The 22,025-nt window shown below is 41.8% G+C and overlaps 1 protein-coding gene across 4 annotated transcripts in view; it reads left to right on the forward strand.

Annotated features, from left to right (window-relative positions):
- The window catches only part of LNX1 (ligand of numb-protein X 1), a 241,715-nt gene that overhangs the window by 65,072 nt on the left and 154,618 nt on the right, over window positions 1-22,025 (forward strand). The window contains exons 2-3 of one of the 4 annotated variants that reach the window (XM_049886898.1): window positions 10,163-10,242; window positions 17,695-17,916. The exons of the other annotated variants lie outside the window; for them this stretch is intronic. The gene's annotated coding sequence lies outside the window, so the exon portion shown is untranslated. The remainder of the gene's footprint in view (window positions 1-10,162; window positions 10,243-17,694; window positions 17,917-22,025) is intronic. 4 annotated transcript variants of the gene reach the window in all.

The following is a 22,025-nucleotide window of genomic DNA, read 5'->3' on the forward strand; positions in this document are numbered from 1 at the left end:
ATTTGCAAACCTAGAAGAAATGGATGAATTCCTAGAAAAACACTACCTACCTAAACTAACACAATCAGAAGTGAAACAACTAAATAGACCCATAACAAAAAAAGAGATTGAAAAGACAATCAAAAAACTCCCAACAAAAAAGCCCTGGCCCGGATGGCTTTACTGCAGATTTCTACCAAACTTTCAGAGAAGAGTTATCACCACTACTACTAAAGGTATTTCAAAGCATAGAAAATGACGGAATGCTACCTAACTCATTCTATGAAGCCACCATTTCCCTGATACCAAAACCAGGTAAAGACATCACAAAAAAAGAAAATTACAGACCTATATCCCTCATGAACATAGACTCAAAAATCCTTGACAAAATTCTAGCCAATAGAATTCAACAACATAACAAAAAAATAATACACCACAACCAAGTGGGATTTATAGCAGGTATGCAAGGCTGGCTTAATATTAGAAAAACCATTAATGTAACCCACCACATAAATAAAACAAAAGACAAAAGCCACATGATCTTATCAATTGATGCAGAAAAGGCATTTGACAAAGTCCAATACCGATTTATGATAAAAACTCTCACCAAAATAGGAATTGAAGGAAAATTCCTCGACATAATAAAGGGCATCTATACAAAGCCATCAGTCAACATCACTCTAAATGGAGAGAGCCTGACAGCGTTTCCCTTGAGAACGGGAACCAGACAAGGATGCCCTTTTCATTCAAAATTGTGCTAGAGGTCCTAGCCAGAGCAATTAGGCTAGACAAAGAAATAAAGGGCATCTGGATTGGCAAGGAGGAAGTAAAATTATCTCTATTTGCAGATGACATGATCTTATACACAGAAAACCCTAAGGAATACTCCAGAGAACTACTGAAACTAATAGAAGAGTTTGGCAGAGTCTCAGGTTATAAGATAAACATACAAAAATCACTTGGATTCCTCTACATCAACAAAAAGAACATCGAAGAGGAAATCACCAAATCAATACCATTCACAATAGCCCCCAAGAAGATAAAATACTTAGGAATAAATCTTACCAAAGATGTAAAAGACCTATTCAAAGAAAACTACAAAGTAGTAGTACAAGAAACTAAAAGGGACCTATGTAAGTGGAAAAACATACCTTGCTCATGGATAGGAAGACTTAACATAGTAAAAATGTCTATTCTACCAAAAGCCATCTATACATACAATGCACTTCCAATCCAAATTCCAATGACATTTTCTAATGTGATGGAGAAACAAATCACCAGCTTCATATGAAAGGGAAAGAAGCCCCAGAGAAGTAAAGCATTACTCAAAAAGAAGAAGAAAGGGGGAGGCCTCACTCTACCTGATTTTAGAACATATTATACAGCCACAGTAGTCAAAACAGTCTGGTACTGGTACAACAACAGGCGCATAGACCAATGGAACAGAATTGAGAACCCAGATATAAATCCATCCACATATGGGCACCTGATATTTGACAAAGGCCCAGGGTCAGTTAATTGGGGAAAAGATAGTCTTTAACAAATGGTGCTGGCATAACTGGATATCCATTTGCAAAAAAATGAAATAGGATCCGTACCTCACACCATGCACAAAAACTAACTCCAAGTGGATCAAAGACCTAAACATAAAGACTAAAACGATAAAGATCATAGAAGAAAAAAATTGGGACAACGTTAGGAGCCCTAATACAAGGCATAAACAGAATACAAAACATTACCAAAAATGACAAAGAGAAACCAGATAACTGGGAGCTCCTAAAAATCAAACACCTATGCTCATCTAAAGACTTCACCAAAAGAGTAAAAAGACCACCTACAGACTGGGAAAGAATTTTCAGCTATGACATCTCCGACCAGCGCCTGATCTCTAAAATCTACATGATTCTGTTAAAACTCAAGCACAAAAAGACAAACCCAATGAAAAAGTGGGCAAAGGATATGAACACGCACTTCACTGAAGAAGATATTCAGGCAGCTAACAGACACATGAGAAAATGCTCTTGATCGTTAGCCATTAGAGAAATGCAAATTAAAAATACGATGAGATTCCATCTCACTCCAACAAGGCTGGCATTAATCCAAAAAACACAAAAGAATAAATGTTGGAGAGGCTGTGGAGAGATTGGAACTCTTACACACTGCTGGTGGGACTGTAAAATGGTACAACCACCTTGGAAATCTACCTGGCGTTTTCTTAAGAAGTTAGAAATAGAACTACCATATGACCCAGAAATCCCACTCCTCAGAATATACCCTAGAGAAATAAGAGCCTTTACACGAACAGATATATGCACACCCATGTTTACTGCAGCTCTGTCTACAATAGCAAAAAGCTGGAAGCAACCAAGGTGTCCATCGACGAATGAATAGTTAAATAAATTGTGGTATATTCACACAATGGAATACTACACATCGATAAAGAACAGTGACGAATCTGTGAAACATTTCATAACATGGAGGAACCTGGAAGGCATTATGCTGAGTGAAATTAGTCAGATGCAAAAGGACAAAAATTGTATAAGACCACTATTATAAGATCTTGAGAAATAGTATAAACTGAGAAGAACACATACTTTTGTGGTTACGAGGGGGGAGGGAGATAGGGTGGGAGAGGGTTATTTACTGATTAGTTAGTAGATAAGAAGTACTTTAGGTGAAGGGAAGGACAATACTCAATACACAGAAGTTCAGCTCAACTGGACTGGACCAAAAGCAAAGAAGTTTCCGGGATAAAATGAATGCTTCAAAGGTCAGCAGAGCAAGGGCGGGGGTTTGGGGACCATGGTTTAAGGGGACTTCTAAGTCAATTAGCAAAATAATTCTATTATGAAAACGTTCTGCATCCCACTTTGAAATGTGGCGTCTGGGGTTTTAAATGCTAACAAGCGGCCATCTAAGATGCATCAATTGGTCTCAACCCACCTGGAGCAAAGGAGAATGAAGAACACCAAGGTCACACAATAACTATGAGCCCAAGAGACAGAAAGGGCCACATGAACTAGAGACTTACATCATCCTGAGACCAGAAGAACTAGATGGTGCCCGGCCACAACCGATGACTGCCCTGACAGGGAGCACAACAGAGAACCCCTGAGGGAGCAGGAGATCAGTGGGATGCAGACCCCAAATTCTCATAAAAAGACCAGACTTAATGGTCTGACTGAGACTAGAGGAATCCCGGCAGTCATGGTCCCCAAACCTTCTGTTGGTCCAGGACAGGAACCATTCCCAAAGACAACTCATCAGACATGGAAGGGGCTGGACAATGGGTTGGAGAGAGATGCTGACGAAGAGTGAGCTACTTGTATCAGGTGGACACTTGAGACTGTGTTGGCATGTCCTGTCTGGAGGGGAGATAGGAGGGTAGAGAGGGTTAGAAATTGGCAAAATTGTCACGAAAGGAGAGACTGGAAGGAGGGAGCGGGCTGAGTCATCAGGGGGAGAGTAAGTGGGAGTATGGAGTAAGGTGTATATAAGCTTATATGTGACAGACTGACTTGATTTGTAAACTTTCACTTAAAGTACAATAAAAATTATTAAAAAAAAAAAAAGATCTCTTTAAAGTGTTAAATGGCAAAGATGTAAATTTAGAGACCAAGGTGCACCTGACCAAGCCATGGTGTTTTCAATCCCATCATGTGCATGTGAAAGCTGGGCAATGAATAAGGAAGTCCAAAGAAGAATTGATGCCTTTGAATTATGGTGTTGGCGAAGAATATTGAATATACCATGGACTGCCAAAGAAATGAAAAAATTCGTCTTAGAGAAGTACAGCCAGAATGCCCCTTAGAGGCAAGGATAGTGAGACTTCATCTTGTATACTTTAGATGTGTTATCAGAAAGGATCAGTCCCTGGACATCGTGCTTGATAAAGTACAGAGTCAGTGAAAAAGAAGATGTTCAACGAGATGGTTTGACACAGTGGCCGCAACAGTGGGCTCAAGCATAACAACAAACGTGAGGATGGCACAGGACCAGGCAGTGTTTCATTCTGTTTTAAGTAGGTTGCTGTGAGTCAAAACCACCTTGACAGCACCGAACAACAGCAACAGCTTTAGTTGCTAGTATTTTTTCAGTGGGATGGTTGGAAAAGAATAATATAAATTCTTTCCAAAAAGAGTAATATATATATAATGTAAATGGTTTCCTAAGGAGAGAACAAAAATCAGCAGCTCATTAGCAGCTTTGAGTGAACTTGCCATTAGTTTCACAAAATACCCTCCATCAAATCCAAAGAACGACAAACAGATTTTGGCAGCTCCCTTGTTTCTGTACTGTCATTGTCTATAAGAATTGCTCAATGTACAGTGAAATGACCATCAGAAACAAATGGGTGTTTTCCATTTGTGAAATCATAGCCAATTATTCCAGCCAATATGAAGGCCCATGTAACTGGGGTGGTTTTGAAAATATTTAACAATCAGTACAGTGATTTTTAAATTTTTTTTCACAGTATAGGCATCAGCCAATAGTAACAGACCCTACTCAATCAGAACAAATGCCAGGAGAAAACAATTGGTACAGACACATGAAGACACCAGCTGAATATCTACCTTGCCAATAACTCAGTAGTAACTCTGCCAATTCATACCATTTGTTGTTGTTGTTGTGGGTATGGGAGAAAATCTTGATTCTTGATAGAAAGTCAGAAAAATATGCATAATTTGGCCTTTACCCATAAAACAAATAGCAACTGTCTCCGGTTAAAGCAGGAATTAAACTTTGTCTTGGGCGTGGAAAAGAGAATCTTTTCCAATTGTATTATCAGAGGGTGTAGTAAATTTTTCCTGAAATAGTTTAGAGTCTCCATTTTGTCAGAATTATTTTCTTTGAATTCATATTTTATTAACTATGAATTATTTTTGCTTAATTTACATTTAAAGATTTAAAGGCCTGCAATATTGTATTCAAAGGATATATTTTTTTAACTTAATTAAATGATCTAACAAAACCCAAATAGTCAATGGCATCAAGAAAAACTTCCATGATCTGATGATGGATTTTTGGATTAGGGCCCTTGGAAGGGATGCCAGCCATTTATATTGAGGGGTCAGTTTTAATTTCGTCACAGTGAGTTTATATTGCCTCAGGTCAATGAACAGATCTGGGGCCCTCGAAAGCTAAGAATCTGTATATTCCACTGACCTTCGGAAATAACAATGATTCAATCAGGCCCTCGATACATATTCAGAAACATTTGTATCGTTTTGTACCCAAATGCTTCTGAACCATGCTTTGTTCGTTCATACATTCAGTTCATACATTCATTCAGTGACATTATTGAGTTTCTCCATGCACTAGGAACTGAGAGTACAGTGATGAGGAACTCCGCAAATGTAGTGGGGAGTCTGTGACCCCAGGTTTGTTCTACAACTACCTGCAAGCCCTGCTCTACCCCATGCCTGGCCACGTCAACCACATCGGATTCATTTGCTGCCTTAACACTGGAATAACTTGGTGCCCCAAATATTAGAAAATTGCTTTCCTTGGCCATTAGGAACTTCACGATCAGAGCATCATTTAACCTTAATGCAACCGAATATTTGTTCATGCAGTGAATGAGATAGGCAAGATCCTCGCCCACAATTATAGTAAGTATGTTGTCATTGTTAGCTGCCGTGGAGTTGATTCCAACTCATGCCGACCCCATGTGTGCATAGTAGAGCTGCCCCACAGGCTTTTCTTGGCTGTGATATTTACGGAAGCAGATAGCCAGCCCGTTTCTTCTGCAGTACCACTAAGTGAGTTCAAACCACCAACCTTTAGGTTAGCAGTGGAGCGCACACCATTTGCACGACCTAGGAACCTGAACTTTGACACTTTACACCTGGAAAGAACCTTTTGCAGATAAAGAAACTGAGGCCCAGACAGGTGATGACTTTTTCCCTAAACTCATTGTCTCTCCACTAGATGGCTCCACTAATTTTTGTCCTTTGACCTCTCTTTTCTAGCCTCAAAAGTGGTCTCATTTGAAATAAGTCAGACATAAAAGGACATATATTGTATGATCTCACTTATATGAAATATCTAGAATAGACAAATGAATAAAGACCAGACTTTTTACTAGTGGTTACCAGGGGCAAGGGTGTGTCATTGCTTAGGGGGCACTGAGCTTCTGTAAGGGTGATGGAAAATCTTAGACAAGGATCATGGTAATGGTTACACAACATGATGTTATTAATATCACTGAATCGTACACATAAAAATGGTTGAAATGGCAAATATTTCATGAAATATATTTCAACACAATAAAAAAAAAGCTAGTTTCAGAACTTCATATCTACTGTCAATGTTGACTAGGGCCAACTTGAAAAAGTAAGAAAGCTGTCAAGTTTGTAGGCTTTTGAGTATATTAAAATTGTTTTAAAATAGAGTAAAATTGTATATCATGGTTATACAGACCTTCTACTTCCTTCCTCCTGGGACCAATACAAGTGATCAGGTTTTAGCTTTGCTAACTATTTTTCCTTTCTTGAAACAATATCCTGGATGCCTTCACTGGGCTGATCTCCTCAGCCACCTCATTGCTTGCTGCTTTGAAGGCCAAAAGAATGTCCTGGCAGCACTCCAAACATTGGAAGTGTAACCGACCAAGGACTGAACCTTTGCACTCTGATGGCTACTTCTGTGCTTGTTTGCTCTCAGCCATGCTTCCCACATGCTGCTCCCAGCCGTTGACCAAGCACAGCAGTAATTCCAAAGCAGGCTTGTTCCTGGGAGATAAGAGATTGCTCTGACAGCCGACTTTGGCTCAAGGACACTTGCATCCAGTCTTTCCTCTTTCTTTCCTTCACTGAGGTCAGACTCTCATTGCCATCTGACAGTTCTTCCAGCCTTGCTCAGCTCCCTCCCAATTGCCCCTCACGTCTTAGTTATCTAAACAAAAAAACTAGTGCTGCTATAACAGAAATACCACTAGTGAATTGCTTTAACAAGCAGATTTATTCTCTTACAGTCTAGCAGGCTAGAGTCCAAATTCAGGGCATTATCCCCAGGGGAAGGCTTTCTCTCTCTGTTGGCTCGGGGGAAGGTCCTTGTCATCAATCTTCTCCTGGGTCTAGGAGCTTCTCAGCACAGGAGCCCCAGGTCCAAAAGATGCATTCCACTCCCGGCACTACTTTCTTGGTGGTAACGAGAACCCATCTCTGCTTGCTTCTCTCTCCTTTTATCTCTTGTAAGATAAAAGGCGATTCAGGTCACACCCCAGAAAAACTTCCCAGACATCTAATCAGAGCTGTGACCTGAGTAAGGGTATTACATCCTACCCTAATCCTCTTTAATATAACCTAATCTTGCCTCATTAACCACAGGCAGAGATTAGGATTTAAATCACATCAGATCACAAAATGGAGGACAACTACACAATACTGGGAATCATAGCCTGCCAAATTGACATACATTTTCGGGGGACCCAATTCGATCCGTGACACCTCACATGGTTATTTACTCTAACAAAGTCCTTGCATATGTAATCCATCTTGGAGTCTGCTTTTCCACCTGGATCAACCCCTTGTGGTAGATGCCAGACCGCAGATCTCACTTGCTATATTTGGATCCATCCAGTCACTGCAGAGGGTCGCTTTATTTCCATCACTTTGAGTGTGTGAGTTGACAGACCCAGCTTTCTGGCCCTCTTTCCATCATACCAGTGATGACGAGCCACTTTTGATTTTTTCTGAAATCTCATGGTGATTTCCAGGGAAGAACAATAGTGCAAACAGAAGTCAGCAATTTAAGCAGAGGCAAAGAGGTAAGTAGTATACAGATTCTACAGGATGGGAGGAGTCCCTGAATGGTGCAAATGGTTAAGGCTTTTGGCTGCTAACCAAAAGGTTGGTGGCTCAAGTCCACCCAGAGGCACCTGGTGATCTGTATTCAAAACTTCAGTCATCGAAGACCCTATACGGCACAGTTCCACTCTGACACACATGGGGTCTCCATGAGTCAGAATTGACTCGAAGGCAATTGGCTATAGGATGGGCAAATTTGTAGGACAGGAGACTGGGGACAGGGTGAAACCGTGGAAATCAGTTTGGAGAGTCTTGCTTTGAGGTAACTGGCAGCATGGGATGGGCCTGTTGGTGACCCCTGGCACATGGTACTGGAGGGAGTAAAATGCAAAGGGGTGTACAGCATTTTACAGTCTTTCAGGTCAAAACATGGCGACAGGAAAGAAAACAAACAGTAGCCTGGGTGGTATTTTGTCCTGGTTTCTGCTAACTGCAGAAGGTAGTACCTTAGGATAGGTTGAGAGTACACCAGGGACCTCACAGATCTCCTAACTTCAAGTTCAAAGGAACTGGTGTGTGCAGCAGCCTCTAGGGGCAGCGATGAGGAGAGGACACACCTAGCATAGCTGCTGTCCCCTGCCCCGATGCCTTGCAGCTACATAGCCTTGAAGAGTAAGCACCCCACGGTACACTTGGCTTGCTGCCACACTCACACAATAGTCATGGCTGCAAGTTTATGGGAGGATGGACTGGGCATAAACAGTGTTGGTTCAGTTTCAGCTTGACCACCTAGAAGGACTGGTCACCCTAAGGAGACGCTTCGGTGAGAGTCACCCAAATGTGGGGGTGTGAGAACGTCTGTGGCGGGACTTGTTCAAGCCTTTCCAGTCCACCTTCTGGCGAGACCAGCGAAAGTGAGGGAGGACTAGATGAGTGGACCAAACCACATAAACTGGATAGCCTGAGCTGGAAGAACCAGCCTGGCGACCCTAGGCTAATAGCTAGCACCAATACAGACAAAGCCTCGAACTAAGACAGCACAAGCAAGAAACCTGGAGATGTGGGGCCTCTATTCCCCAGACCGGTTAATAACACTGCTTCTATAGGGTTGCTATGAGTTGGAGTTGACTCGATGGCAGTGGTTTTGGGATTTGGTTTTGGTTAACACACTTTCCAGAAATACTCACTGAACTGAGCTGAATGGATTTGAATACAGTGCTGAGGCCTGTTCTCAGACATTCTGATATCCTGGGAGAAATGCGTTCCTGCTCTCTCACCTATGCTTTGGCCTCATGAGCGCAGTTAAAGTCAACATTTCCAATTAGGATTAGTTGAGCTACTTAGTGATGGGGGACTCCAGGGAAGGCTCATCATATGATAATGCTCCCACATTCTCACAATTGGCAAATTATAGTAAGAGAGGAAAGGACTCATTCCTCTGAGATAATCTGAACTCTGGACTGGAAGGGCAGCTTCCCTGCCAACCTGGGAGGAGAATGGCTGCTCCTGGGGCCAGAGTTACCAATATAGAACATGGACATGCCCTCCTTCCACACCACCCAAATCCCTGTCCACTACTCCAATTTGCTGTGACTTAGCCACCAGGAAGTCTAACTTCATTTATTCCAGGCACCTCATCATAGGTTAGTGACATGTGCCCCTACAACCACACAGCTCGAAGAAGGACTGAAAATCAAGGTCACCCCATCCAGGTTCATTGTCTGAGTTAAAGAGGAGCATCTTCACTTGTTCATAATTTGAGAAAAGCCAAATGAACTTACCTTTGCTGAGACTATGTTAGTCAGAATCTCACCACGAGGACGTTTCCCCATTGATGGTGAATGGCTTTCATGATACTCTCTTTCTTAAAATCTTTGACTTAGGAGAGCTAAAGGGATGGGCTCCTTGGCAAGGACCTGTGTTTTTGAGACCCTGTCCTTTCTTGGATGGAAACAAAAGTTCACTGGGAAGGAAAACACTTCCCCACCTAGAAAGTTGGCTTCTTTTGTGCTTATCACACCCAAATAGGCCAGCAACATGATTCTCCTTTGCTTTTGCCCTTTCCATTCCATTTCCCATTAGGACTTCTTTTGTGTGTGTCCTCGAGTCACTTTTATTACAAGTTATTATGAACTTTCAACCCCCTTGGGAAAAAGTTTGAAGAAGTTGGGCTCTTAGGCCTAGACAGAGAACTCTATTAAAAAAGAAAAGTTTATGTAGGGTTGTTATGTGGGAAATGATAATTTGTGCTTCTCCAGGGAGGACTGAATATATGAAAATAGTATCAACAGGAATTTAGATTACAACAATTCTTAAAATGTTTATGATGTTTGAGGTAGGATATTCAAAAAAGGTTTACTGAACTGCCAACTCTACCTTAAAGCAATTTAAATTCATCTAAATATCTCCAGATGTTACTTTCTCCTGTATAGTACAGGTCTTCTTCAAGTTCTTCTCCAGGTGCCAAGCAGCCCTGACTGTGGATGTGAAACTCTGAGGCCGCATTTGAGAGGTACTTCATCTTTTTACTCACTTAAAGAGCTTGCCTCTACATTTGTGCAAATGAGAAAGCTGTAAGATATCTCAACGGCACTGGGCACTGGGTTTAAGATGTCTCAGGTTCTCTGGCGAGACACAAATAGTACCTAGAGGCATGTGTAGGTTCTCGTTCCCATGGGCTTCCTTCTCTGCCTGGTCCCACATGGCTACAGGGTCAAGGTGAGGCTGTTGGGGCCTTGGAAGGCTACAGGCTCTGAAGTCAAATTAGAACTACAGGCAATGTTAGCTCAGCCATTTACTGGCTGGGTGAACGCAGGCAAGTACTTTTTTTTTTTTTTTTTTAACAACTTGGAGCCTTTAAATGAGCAGAAACACACAAACTGGCCCTCCTTTCTCAAGCAACTGTACCTGTAACAAGCTTCCATGTGGCAATTTCCACTTTGCGTCTTAATTGTTTGTCTTTAATGCTGCTTCTCCCTCAACTATAACTTCCTCAAGGGAGATTGTATATTTTTATCTTTGACATTGATTGTGGTGGTGTTTAATACATTACACACAAAAATAGCATTTTTGTTTTATTTGTTGAATAAACGAATGATGGATGTCTAGTTTGTAGCATTATTGTGAAAATTAAATGTGATAAATTTAGCTCCCTTCCCAAAGTAAAAGGTAGTTATGCCTCAAAATTTGATAATGTGAGTTCCCTCCATTCCTTCCTGTGTCTTATATTCATTGTTAGTTCTTTTAACTACTATTTATTGCAGGCTTTCTATGTCCTTTTCAGACACTGGGCTAAGGCCTGCGGATATATGAAAAGGACTACCTGAAAGGAGCCTGCAGTCTAGAAAGACAGTCTTCAAAAAATTACAATCAGTAGAATAAGCCTGTTGCCATCGATTCTAACTCATAGTGACCCTATACGACAGAGTAGAACTGCCCCATACAGTTTCCAAGGGGTGCCTGGTGGATTCGAACTGCCGGCCTTTTGGTTAGCAGCCATAGCTCTTAACCCCTACGCCACCAGGGTTTCCATCAGTAAAACAGCTGTTGAAATTGGAGGCAGTGGTGGTTCAGCGGTAGAATTCTCACCTCCCATGTGGTTTTCTGGGTATGTGGGAGACTGGGGTTTGATTACCGGCCAATGCACCTCATATACAGCCACGACCCACCTATCGGTGGAGGCTTATGTGTTGCTATTATGCTGAATAGGTTTCAGCAGAGCTTGCAGACTAAGATGGAATTTTTCTTTTTTTAGCTGATGTTGCTTTTTATTGACTAAAATAAGAGCAGAACAAGGGCACCATGGGCTGGGTGCATTTGAAAAGCAATGAAAAGAAAGAACCAGGGTTAGAGCCACTTAGCTGTTCCAAAAACACCCAAGAAGCCTTCATTTTTCTCCTGGTGCTGACACACTAAGGAGACTTCACCACGGCCTCACCAAGGCGGGACCACCAATCTAAGGGCTAACCATCCTCTAAAGGGGTACGGTTAAGAGGCAGCCACCACAGCCACCTGTTATGCAGCCCTCTATGCGTTCTGGCAGTTGGATTTCATCATGGAGGTTGTGCCCAGCCAAGGAACAGTATATATATTAAAAGAGCAGAGGGCTTTCTTCCTCGGGTGTGGCTGGTCATGGAAGGGATAGGTGGCTAAGTTGAGGTAGGACTCAGTACATGTGGTTTGTCTAATCTCCACGTCCAAGAATTAGTTCACCCCAGACATGATATGCTTGCAGGCCTGCACCACCTGCACCACATGGCTGTGGAACTTGCCACTGCTTGCCTTGTTGTACTCGCTGAGGGAAAAGTCTAGCACACCCTGCAGTCCCACTCATTCACATCCTTGTCCGTGAGGCCACCTACCAATCTGCTTGTGAAAATCAGCCGATGAAAACCCAATGGATCACAGTGAAACCATCTGCAATCAGTCATGGGGATGGTACAGGACTGGGCAGCATTTCATTCCATTGTGTACGGGGACACCATGAGTCAGGGGCCGACTCGATGGCAGCTAACACCACCAACACCAGAAAGCACAGAGCAGGCACTGATATCTGCTTGGAGAAGCCAGGGAAGGCTCTGTAAAGGGGGTAGCATTTAAGCTGAGCCCTGAAGATGGAGTAGGAGTTTTCCACGCTGAGGGAGGAGTAGTACACCTGACGCCTGGGCTTGTGTCTCAATTCTGCCCATAACCAGCCACGCATGTTAGACAAGTTACTTTACCTCTTCATTTGTTAAATAAAGTTATCTAATGGGGTTTCTGCAAGGATTCAGTGAGATAATGCAAGTAAAATACTTAACATCAATCCAGGCCCTGGTAAATGAACAATAAATGTTAGGATAATGCTTCATGGCTAAGAGCCTAGAAGTGAGAGAGTCTGGTTGTTATGATGGGAACTATAAACAGTCAGATGTTTTGGCATTTCCGAGAAGGACCCCAATAAACAGTACCTTTTTTCCCTACCTGAATTTAGGATGATTTGAGAAAATTTAAAGAGTAAACATAGAAGCCAAAAATATCACCTTTTTAATGTAAATGGCTAAATTGGAAAACAGGGCCTGGCAGATCTGAGCATAGCAGGCTCCCAAACAGAAGACTGTGCAGGAAGGACTCAGATCACAGATGGTTGCAGCTCTTGGCTGCCACTGAGTTGGTCTTCTACTCATGGAGATCCCATGCACAATATAATGAAGTACTATGATCCATAGAGTTTTCATTGAAGCTCTGCCAAAACTTGTTCAGCATCATAGCAACGCACAAGCTTCCACTGACAGGCAGAAGAATGAATGGGAATATCAATGGGAATGCCAAGGAGAGTGACAAGTGCAGTTGGCATTGAATAGCATACATATATGGTGGCACCGACCTTCATGCTCATAGGAAGAGAGAAGGCCAGTATAGGGTACAGATGTTCTTGGTCAGCTTCAAGGAGTTTAGGAACCAGAGGCTGCAATCAGTTCAGAGGAGAAGGTAAAATTTGAGTAAGGTAGTGAAGAACCTAAATGGACAAGAAAATATAGCAGAGAGTAGCATGTTGAAGTTTAAGGTATTCAGAAATGGAAAATTTCCGAGTGGTAACAAGGTCCACGGTGTGTCCCTGAGAGTGGGAGACTCAAGAGAAGTAAACATAAATGTCATTAAAGTTGAGATTAAGTATGCTAGAGGGGACATCCACAGAAACATGGAGGCCCTCAGGATGAGATCAAAATTAACAAGGACAGGAGACATTTTACATCTTTGATATGTGGAATTGGGCCAATTAAAGTAGCTGTGTAAGAAGTATCCAAAACAGAAACAAAGACATGACCACTTTCAAAATAGCAGCAACCATTACCAAAAAATTGCTTAAGAATAATCCACCTAATTTATGCAAGCATTGTTGTTGTTAGTTGCCATTGATTTGGCTCCAATACATGGTAACATTATGTATAAAATTACAAAACATTGCCCTGTCCTGTTCCATCTTCATGATCATTGGTATGTTTGAGTAAATTGTTGCGGCTACTGTGTAAATCCATCTCATTGAGGGATTCTCTCATTTTCACTGGCCCTCTACGTTACCGAACACGACGTCCTGTTCTACCAATTGGTCTTTCCTGAAGACATGTTCAAAGTAGGCGAGTTGAAGTCTTGCCATCCTTGTGTCTAAGGAGCATTCTGGTTGTATTTCTTCTAAGACTTATCGTTCATTCTTCTGGTAGTCCACGATACATTCAATAATCTTCACCAACACTACTGTTCAAGTGCATCAATTCTTCTACTTTCATTGTCCAGTTTTCACATGCATATGAGGTGATTGCAAAGAACATGGCTTGAGTCAAATGCACCTTAGTCATCAAAGCAATACCTTTGCTTTTTAAAATTTTAAGAGGTCTTTTGCAGTTGATTTGCCCAATGCAATACATCATTTGATTTCTTGACTGCTGCTTCCATGGACTTTGATTGTTGATCCGAATAGCAGAAAGGCTGGTGGATTTGAACTGCCGACCTTCTGCTTATCAGCCAAGCTCTTAACCACTGCGTCACCAGGGCTCTTTAATGCAAGTATAGGGGTCATATAAACATAAAGATATTTAAGGTTATAGAATATAGGCACTGTGACAATATAGAGGCAGCAACAATGAAGTCCATTTTTTTTTTCTGTTAAGCCCTATTTGGACTTCTCTACAAAAGAAGAGTGTAGCCACAAATCCATATATAGTAAAACTTTCAAAAAATGTGTGTCATCTTCAATAACTGATTTAAGAATTCTAATTTTTCTGAGATACTCTCTCTCCCAGCCAAAAGCACAAAACCAAAGAAGTTTCTCTTCTAAGCTGTAAATTCATAGGGTATCCTAGAAGCTTGTCTGCATACCAGGTAACACTGAGTTCTGTGTTTGTGAGAGAAATGGGATTCTCTTCCACATACACAGAGCCGCATGGCATTTATCACGACACAAGCTGATGTTTGTGATTGTTACTGATGTTCTCCATAATTGCCTTTCTGGAATCTGCTCATTGGCACTATGTTAAGCCCTTATAATTATCCAGTGAAAGATTTGGAACTGAACTAGTTAAGAAAAAAAGAAGAATTGAGACCAATGTGTTGGAATGCACACAGCAATTCCAACTCACATGCTTAATACTCTCAGAAATTACATAGCCAAAAAGGCTTTTTCTAGAAATGCATTTTATTAAAATTAGATGGAATATGTCCACTTTTGTTGTGGCATTTAGTCATCTTAGACAACTCTACAAGTATCCATGGAAAAAAAAAAAGGGAGCAAACAGGGGCAAAATAATTGTGCCAAATCACGAGATCACGAGGTCCGATCTTAGCAATAGGTTCATTGCCAGGAAGAATCCTTGAGGACGCCAACTTTCATTGTGATGATCTAGAAGAAAAAAGCTTTGAAAATAGACCTCCTTTTCCGTCTTTAGATTTCCCTGTCAAGATACATAAAAAGAATTCAAACTAATCAAAAAGCCCAGCTGAGCTGGCTGGTTAACTAGGACAGGCCCAACCTTGAGTTCAGAGAGCTTTCTAATATATTCCACCTGCCTCTCCAAAGAACAAAGTTTATAGAATATATTGGCTGCAAAGGAGGCTTACTCCTAAAGGGAAAGATGATCATGTAGTAACCAAAATGGTATATCATGGAAGTCCAGCTCAACACTGAAAGCACCATTACTCTTAATAAATTACCTCATGGTCAAAATACTGAATTTAAAAAAAAAAAAAAAGCTGTTTAATCATGATGAAAGCAGCCAACAAAAATGTGAAGACATGAAGCAGTCAGCCCTTGAGGCTTTTTATAATCCTGTCCCAATTTATCCACCCAAATTTAGCATCCAACAGATTCTCTTCATTCCAGCAGGGTGAACATTTCATTGTTTTGTCTTCCTCTCCTCCCCCACCGCATACACAGTTGCTATAATCATTCCTGCCTCCCCTCTTGCTCTGCCCTGCCTGGAATTGTTTGTTCCTTATCATCATCTCTCCAAACGCTTCAAGGTCCAATTCATGCCTCTTTTTCCATTAAGTCTTCCCCAATGGCACTAGTCAACATCAATCTCTTCCCTTTCCAACGCTTCTTCCTACTCATTGCCTAAAACTTGGGAAAGAAAATGGTTTGATCTTAAGGGTTAATACCAACTACTAGTGTTCCTCAAGTTTTATCTTGAGGATTCTGAAGTCACCTCTAAGCTCAAGAGTGCCATGGCCACTTAACAATGACAAAGGTATGGGAGGAGGGAATGGAACAGTGTGTGTCAAGTATTTGCCAACCCTGGTCTAAACCATACATCTTGGAGGGATGTGTATTAGAACTTAATTTTATGTTGCCTCGTATTATCCAATTGTATGTAGTTCCACAGTATGATCATTCTAACAAGCTTTCAGATTTTAAAGGGGGTAGACTGCTGAAGTTATGAAAGAAATGACCATAAAAGATGTCAGAGAGTTAAAACTGGCCTCTCAAGCTGGCATTCCCCTTTGGCATCAGTTTGATAGGCCTAAAAAAGATCATTTCAGGTACGCTGTAAGGGGTGATGGATTTCCTCGTGTGTTTTCTCATAAGAGACCAATGTACAAACCATATTGGTAATTTATTAATTTGCAACTGGAAACATCCCTTTCCAGAATCTACACTCCCCAGGCTTACTTTTCTAGGGTACTTCCTTCTGAATAACAAGATAATTAGGAAGCTGAATCAGAGTCCTAAAAGTTGCCCAGGGAACATGAAATCAAAGCAGGGCCGGTGGATGGTCTTGAGAAAATATTCACATGAGCAACAGCAAACCAGAAAAACTGTCCCTGTGCTACGACAGAGTAACCAAATGCACATGTCCCTCTGACACGGTGTCTTTCTTCTCTGAGCACTGTTTCTTCTTTTCATTTGCTTTTCTAGACTCCATGCAGGCCAATCTGCTTCTTAACTTCAGACAGAGCATGAAGCATCTGATTAAGATTGTGCCACCTCCAGCTTTTTCACTATACTGGATTATAGGCCAGTATTGGATTATGCCACAGCCTCATATCATTTACCACAAGTGGGTAGGTTTTAATTTCAGCTCAGCTGGTATTACAACGCCTTACTTTAGAGTCGCTGCTTACAAGGGATGGAAACCCACTTATGGAAGTTCATATGAAGCAGTTCATAGAGCTGAGAATCAAACACAGCCATGCTTCATGGAACAAGCTAGGAGGCTGATCAGAGCCAAGACTGCCTTCTCCATCTTCCAAACGCCACAGTGATTCTCTCATTCATTCTCTCTCAGAGATAAAACCAACTATCACCAAGTTGATTCCAACTCATGCCTACCCAATGTGTGTCAGGGTAGAACTGTGTTCCATCGAGTTTTCAATGGCTGATTTTTTTGGAAGTAGGTCACCAGGCCCTTCTTCGGAGGCACCTCTGGGTGGACTCAAACCTCCAATCTTTCAGTTACTAGCTGAACACATTAAGCATTTACAACACCCAACGGCTCCCTCTCAGATATGGCATGATCCTTTTCATTTGCCTCTTTGTCTTCTTTTTAACTAACTTCCCCTACTTGCTTATATGCCCAACACAGATGGCAACCCTAAATCTATATGAACTTGGAAATGTACTGATTGGCCATTTCCTCTGTCTCTTAGTGCAAATTCTCCAAAGACAGAATATCATTGGCTTCTGAATAGCCGATGATTTGCTTCATTTGAGTCAGGTGGTCATTCTGACTTTCCAATCAACTGAGGGTGGTGGCTGTCACATGATACAACGTGGGTACTCTGGTGATTTTAAACTATGTCCACAAAGTCTTTGATATTTCTTCCTTTAAGTGATGGAGCCTAATTCTCTTCCCCCTGAGTGTGGACTGGACTCAGTGACCCATTGCTAATAAACTAATAGTGTTCAAGTGAGTATGTGTGACTTTGGAGACTAGATCATAAAAGGCATTGCCGCTTCTCTCTCTCTCTCTCTTATTCCGGGGGAAACTAGCTGCCATGTCAAAAGTACACTCAAGCAGAGGCCACGTGGCCAGGAACTGAGGCATGTGACCAACAACCATGTGAGTGGGCCATTATGGAAGTAGAATCTCCAGGCCCACTCAAGCCATCAGGTGATGCTAACCTCGGCCAGAACCCCAACTGCAACTTCAAAAAGATGCCAAGACAGAATCACTCAGCTAAACTCCTCCCCAAATCCTCACTCCTGGAAATGGTAAGATAATAAGTGTGTGTTGTTTTAAGTCACTAAATTCTAAAATAATTTGTTACAGAGCAATAGATAACTAATACGGATACCAAGCCTTGTTCCTTTAGCTGGGGTCTTGAAAGTGGACATTGTTATACAATTTCTAATTAAAAAAAAAAAAAAAATTTCTACATAGGGTTGATAAAAAAAAAAAACCTGTTTACAAATACCTTTTTCAATAACATAAACGGCAACTATACGCCAGATGGAATACACAGGAATCAAATTGACTACATCTGTGGAAAGAGGTGACGGAAAGGTTCAATATCATTTCAGTCAGAACAATGCTAGGGGTTAAATGTGGAACAGGGCATCAATTGCTCCTATGCAAATTCAAGCTGAAGTTGAAGAAAAGTAGAACAAGTCCATGACAGCCAAATACATTCTTGAGTATATCCCATTTGAATTTAGAGACCATCTCAAGAACAGATTTGATGCATGACCAAAGACCAGATGAGTTGTGGGGTGACATCAAGGATATCATACACGAAGAAAGCAAGAGGTTATTAAAAAGAAAGAAAAGACCAAAATGGATGTCAGAAGAGGCTCCGAAAGTTGCTCTTGAACTTAGTAGCTAAAGCGAAAATAAATGATGAAGTAAAACGGTTGAACAGAAGATTTCAAAGGGCAGCTCAAGAAGACAAAGTAAAATATTACAATGACATGTACAAAGACCTGGAGATAGAAAACCAAAAGGGAAAAACACTCAGCATTTCTCAAGCTGAAAGAACCAAAGAAAAAAATTCAAGTGTTGAGCTGCAATATTGAAAGGTTCTATGGGCAAGATACTGAATGACACAGGAAGCATCAAAAGCAGATGGAAGGAATACACAGTCACTGTACCAAAAAGAATTGGTCAAAGTTCAACCATTTCAGGAGGTAGCCTATGATCAAGAACCGATGGTACTGAAGGAAGAAGTCCAAACTACACTGAAGGCACTGGCAAAAAACAAGGCTTTGGGAGTCGACGGAATAGTGATTGAGATGTTTCAACAAAGGAATGGAGCATTGGAAGTGCTCAGCAGTCTATGCCAAGAAATTTGGAAGACAGCTACCTGGCCAACCGACTGAAAGAGATTCATATTTGTACCCACTCCAAAGAAAGGTGATTCAGTGGAATGTGGAAATTATCAGTTATCATTAATACCACGCACAAGTAAAATTTTGCTGAAGATCATGCAAAAGCAGTTGCAGCAGTACATCTTCAGGAAAGTGCCAGAAATTCAAGCCCAATTCAGATGAGAACATGGAAGGAACAAGGTATATCATTGCTGATGTCAGAAGGAACCTGGCTGAAAGCAGAGAATACCAGAAAGACGTTTACCTGTGTTTTATTGACTATGCAAAGGCATTTGACTGTGTGGATCAGAACAAATTATAGATAACACTGAGAAGAATGGGAATTCCAGAACACTTAATTGTGCTCATGAGGAACCTGTACTTAGACCAACAGGCAGTCGTTCGAACAGAACAGGGAGATACTGCGTGATTTAAAGTCAAGAAAGATGTGCATCAGGGTTGTACCCTTTCTCCATACTTACTCAATCTGTATGCTGAGCAAATAATCCAAGAGGCTGAACTATATGAAGAAGAACGGGGCATTAGGATTGGAGGAAGACTTTTTAACAACCTGTGTTATGCAGATGACACAACCTTGCTTGCTGAAAGTGAGGAGGTCTTGAAGCACTTACTGATGAAGATCAAAGACCATAGCCCTCAGTATGGATTGCACCTCAACATAAAGAACACAAAAATCCCCACAACTGGACCAATAAGCAACATAATGATAAACGGAGAAAAGATTGAAGTTGTCAAGGATTTCATTTTACTTGGATCTGCCCATGGAAGCACCAGTCAAGAAACCAAAAGACACATTGCATTAGGCAAATCTGCTGCAAAAGATCTTTTCAAAGTGTTAAAAGGCAAAGGTGTTACTTTAAGAACTAAAGTGCACTGGACCCAAGCCATGGTGTTTTCACTTACCTCATATGCATGTGAAAGCTGGACAATGAATAAAGAAGACTGAAGAAAAATTGACGCCTTTGAATTATGGTGTTGGTGAAGAATATTGAATATACCATGGACTGCCAGAAGAATGAAAAAACCTGTCTTGGAAGAAAGCTCATTAGAAGCGAGGAAGGTGAGACTTCATCTCATGTACTTAGGACATGTTAACAGGAGGGAGCAGTCCCTGGAGAAGAACATCATGCTTCATAAAATAGAGGAGCAGCAAAAAAAGAAGACCCTCAACCAGATGGATTGACACAGTGGCTGCAAGAATGGACTCAAACATAACAATAATTGTGAGGCTGGCACAGGACGAGGCAGTGTTTTGTTCTGTTGTACGTGGGGTCCCTACGAGTCGAAGACGACTGGACAGGACCTAACAACAACAACAACATAGGGCTGACCTATTTATTACAATCATCCTAAAGTTCTAGGAGCTTCTTATGTCCTAACTCTAAGGATTTTGGCAGTTCAGAATTAGACAAATGGAATATTCTCCAGAGGTTACTGTTGAAAGAGAGTAAATTGAGTTAATTATGCTCCTCTGGGCGTGATATGAGCATCCCTGGTGATGTAGTGGTTAAGCACTTGGCTGCTAACCTAAAGGTTGCCAGTTCGAACCCACCAGCCTGCTCAGCAGAAGATGTTAGAGTCTGCTTCTGTAAACATTTATAGCCTTGGATACCCTGAGGGACACTTCTACTCTGTCCTGTAGGGTCCTATGAGTTGGAATAGAATGGACAGCAACAGGTTTGGTTTTGGTTTTTTATGCTGTTGTTTGCTGTCAGGTGCTGTCCAGTTGTTTCCTCTCCATAGCGACCCTACGAACAACAGAACAAAACACTGCCCTGTCCTGCGCCACCCTCACAATCATTGCTGTATTTGAGCCCATTGTTGCAGCCACTGTGTCAATTCATCTCGTTGCTGGTCCTTCTTTTTGCTTACCCTCTAAGTCAAGGGGTCCCTGAATGGTGCAAAAGCTGCTAACAGGAAGGTTGAAGGCCTGATTACACCACTTTTTTTTTTTTTTACACCCAGAGGGCGGGCTGACGCCAAAACTGCTGGAAGGCGTGGCCTTCCAGATGAATCATCAGGTCAGCCAGCCCGCCCAGGTTCTCCTCCCCGCTTCCTCCCGTGGACACCCCGTCGGAGTCAAGGGGGAGCGTTTGTTTTGGCGATGTTTTAAATAGAGTGCCCTACTGATGAGCTGGTACTTCTTCCTAAAAGACCTGCCTTCATTTTTTTTCCCTAATATAAGGGTAGCCACATTTACCTTAATTTCTATTGGATAAAGAAGTGATAAGGGGAATTTTTTTATTTTTAAACTTCTCACTCTCCTCAAAGCAAACCAAGTTCCCAAATGGGAAAAGGTGGTTTAGACCGCTCTGGGACGGCTTGGGGAAAGGAGCCAGCTCTTGCCTGTGAAGTATCCCAGAGCCTGCCCCGCACCCCGTGCCCTTGACTAGAATTTCTCTTCCTGCCCCTCCTCCATTGCTTTACAAGGTATTGAATGACTGGCCGCAGCCATTCAATGTTGAGGCCGAGAAAATGGAATCGGACTTTTCCTTTCCTTCCCCCTCCCATTTACCCTCCTTCCTCCACTCTACCCCCAGCCAAAACACCAACCAACCAACCAACCAAAAACCTCTAAAGTAGTACAATATTAGATCTTGTTGAACCAAAGCATTTCCAGTCTCAGGAGGTGGGGAACAGAAGAAAAGGGAGAAAGAATAGAGAAAAAAATGGGAATTTCAACTCTCATCCCCACCATGGGGGCTTAAAAAAAAAAAAAAAAAATCCCCACAGGGCAAGCAGGCCTTCCTCCAGGTAGGGAGAATCCATGGTTTCCTCAAGGTAGCACATTCCAGACAGTGAGCTAAATTGCCCAAGGATGCTGACACAGGCCATAGAAATACACAAAGCTTAAAGACAGCTAAGGAATTGTTTACAGTCCTCCTCGAAAGATGCCAAACCTTTTAAAAGTCATAATATCTCTCAGCGGCCCGTTGTGGTGCTGGCTGAGTCCTAGCGTCTCCCTTCCTTTCCTGCTGGAAAAGCTGAAGCAACAC

The sequence above is a fragment of the Elephas maximus genome, chromosome 5 (assembly GCF_024166365.1).
Source record: "Elephas maximus indicus isolate mEleMax1 chromosome 5, mEleMax1 primary haplotype, whole genome shotgun sequence".
NCBI lineage: Eukaryota > Metazoa > Chordata > Mammalia > Proboscidea > Elephantidae > Elephas > Elephas maximus.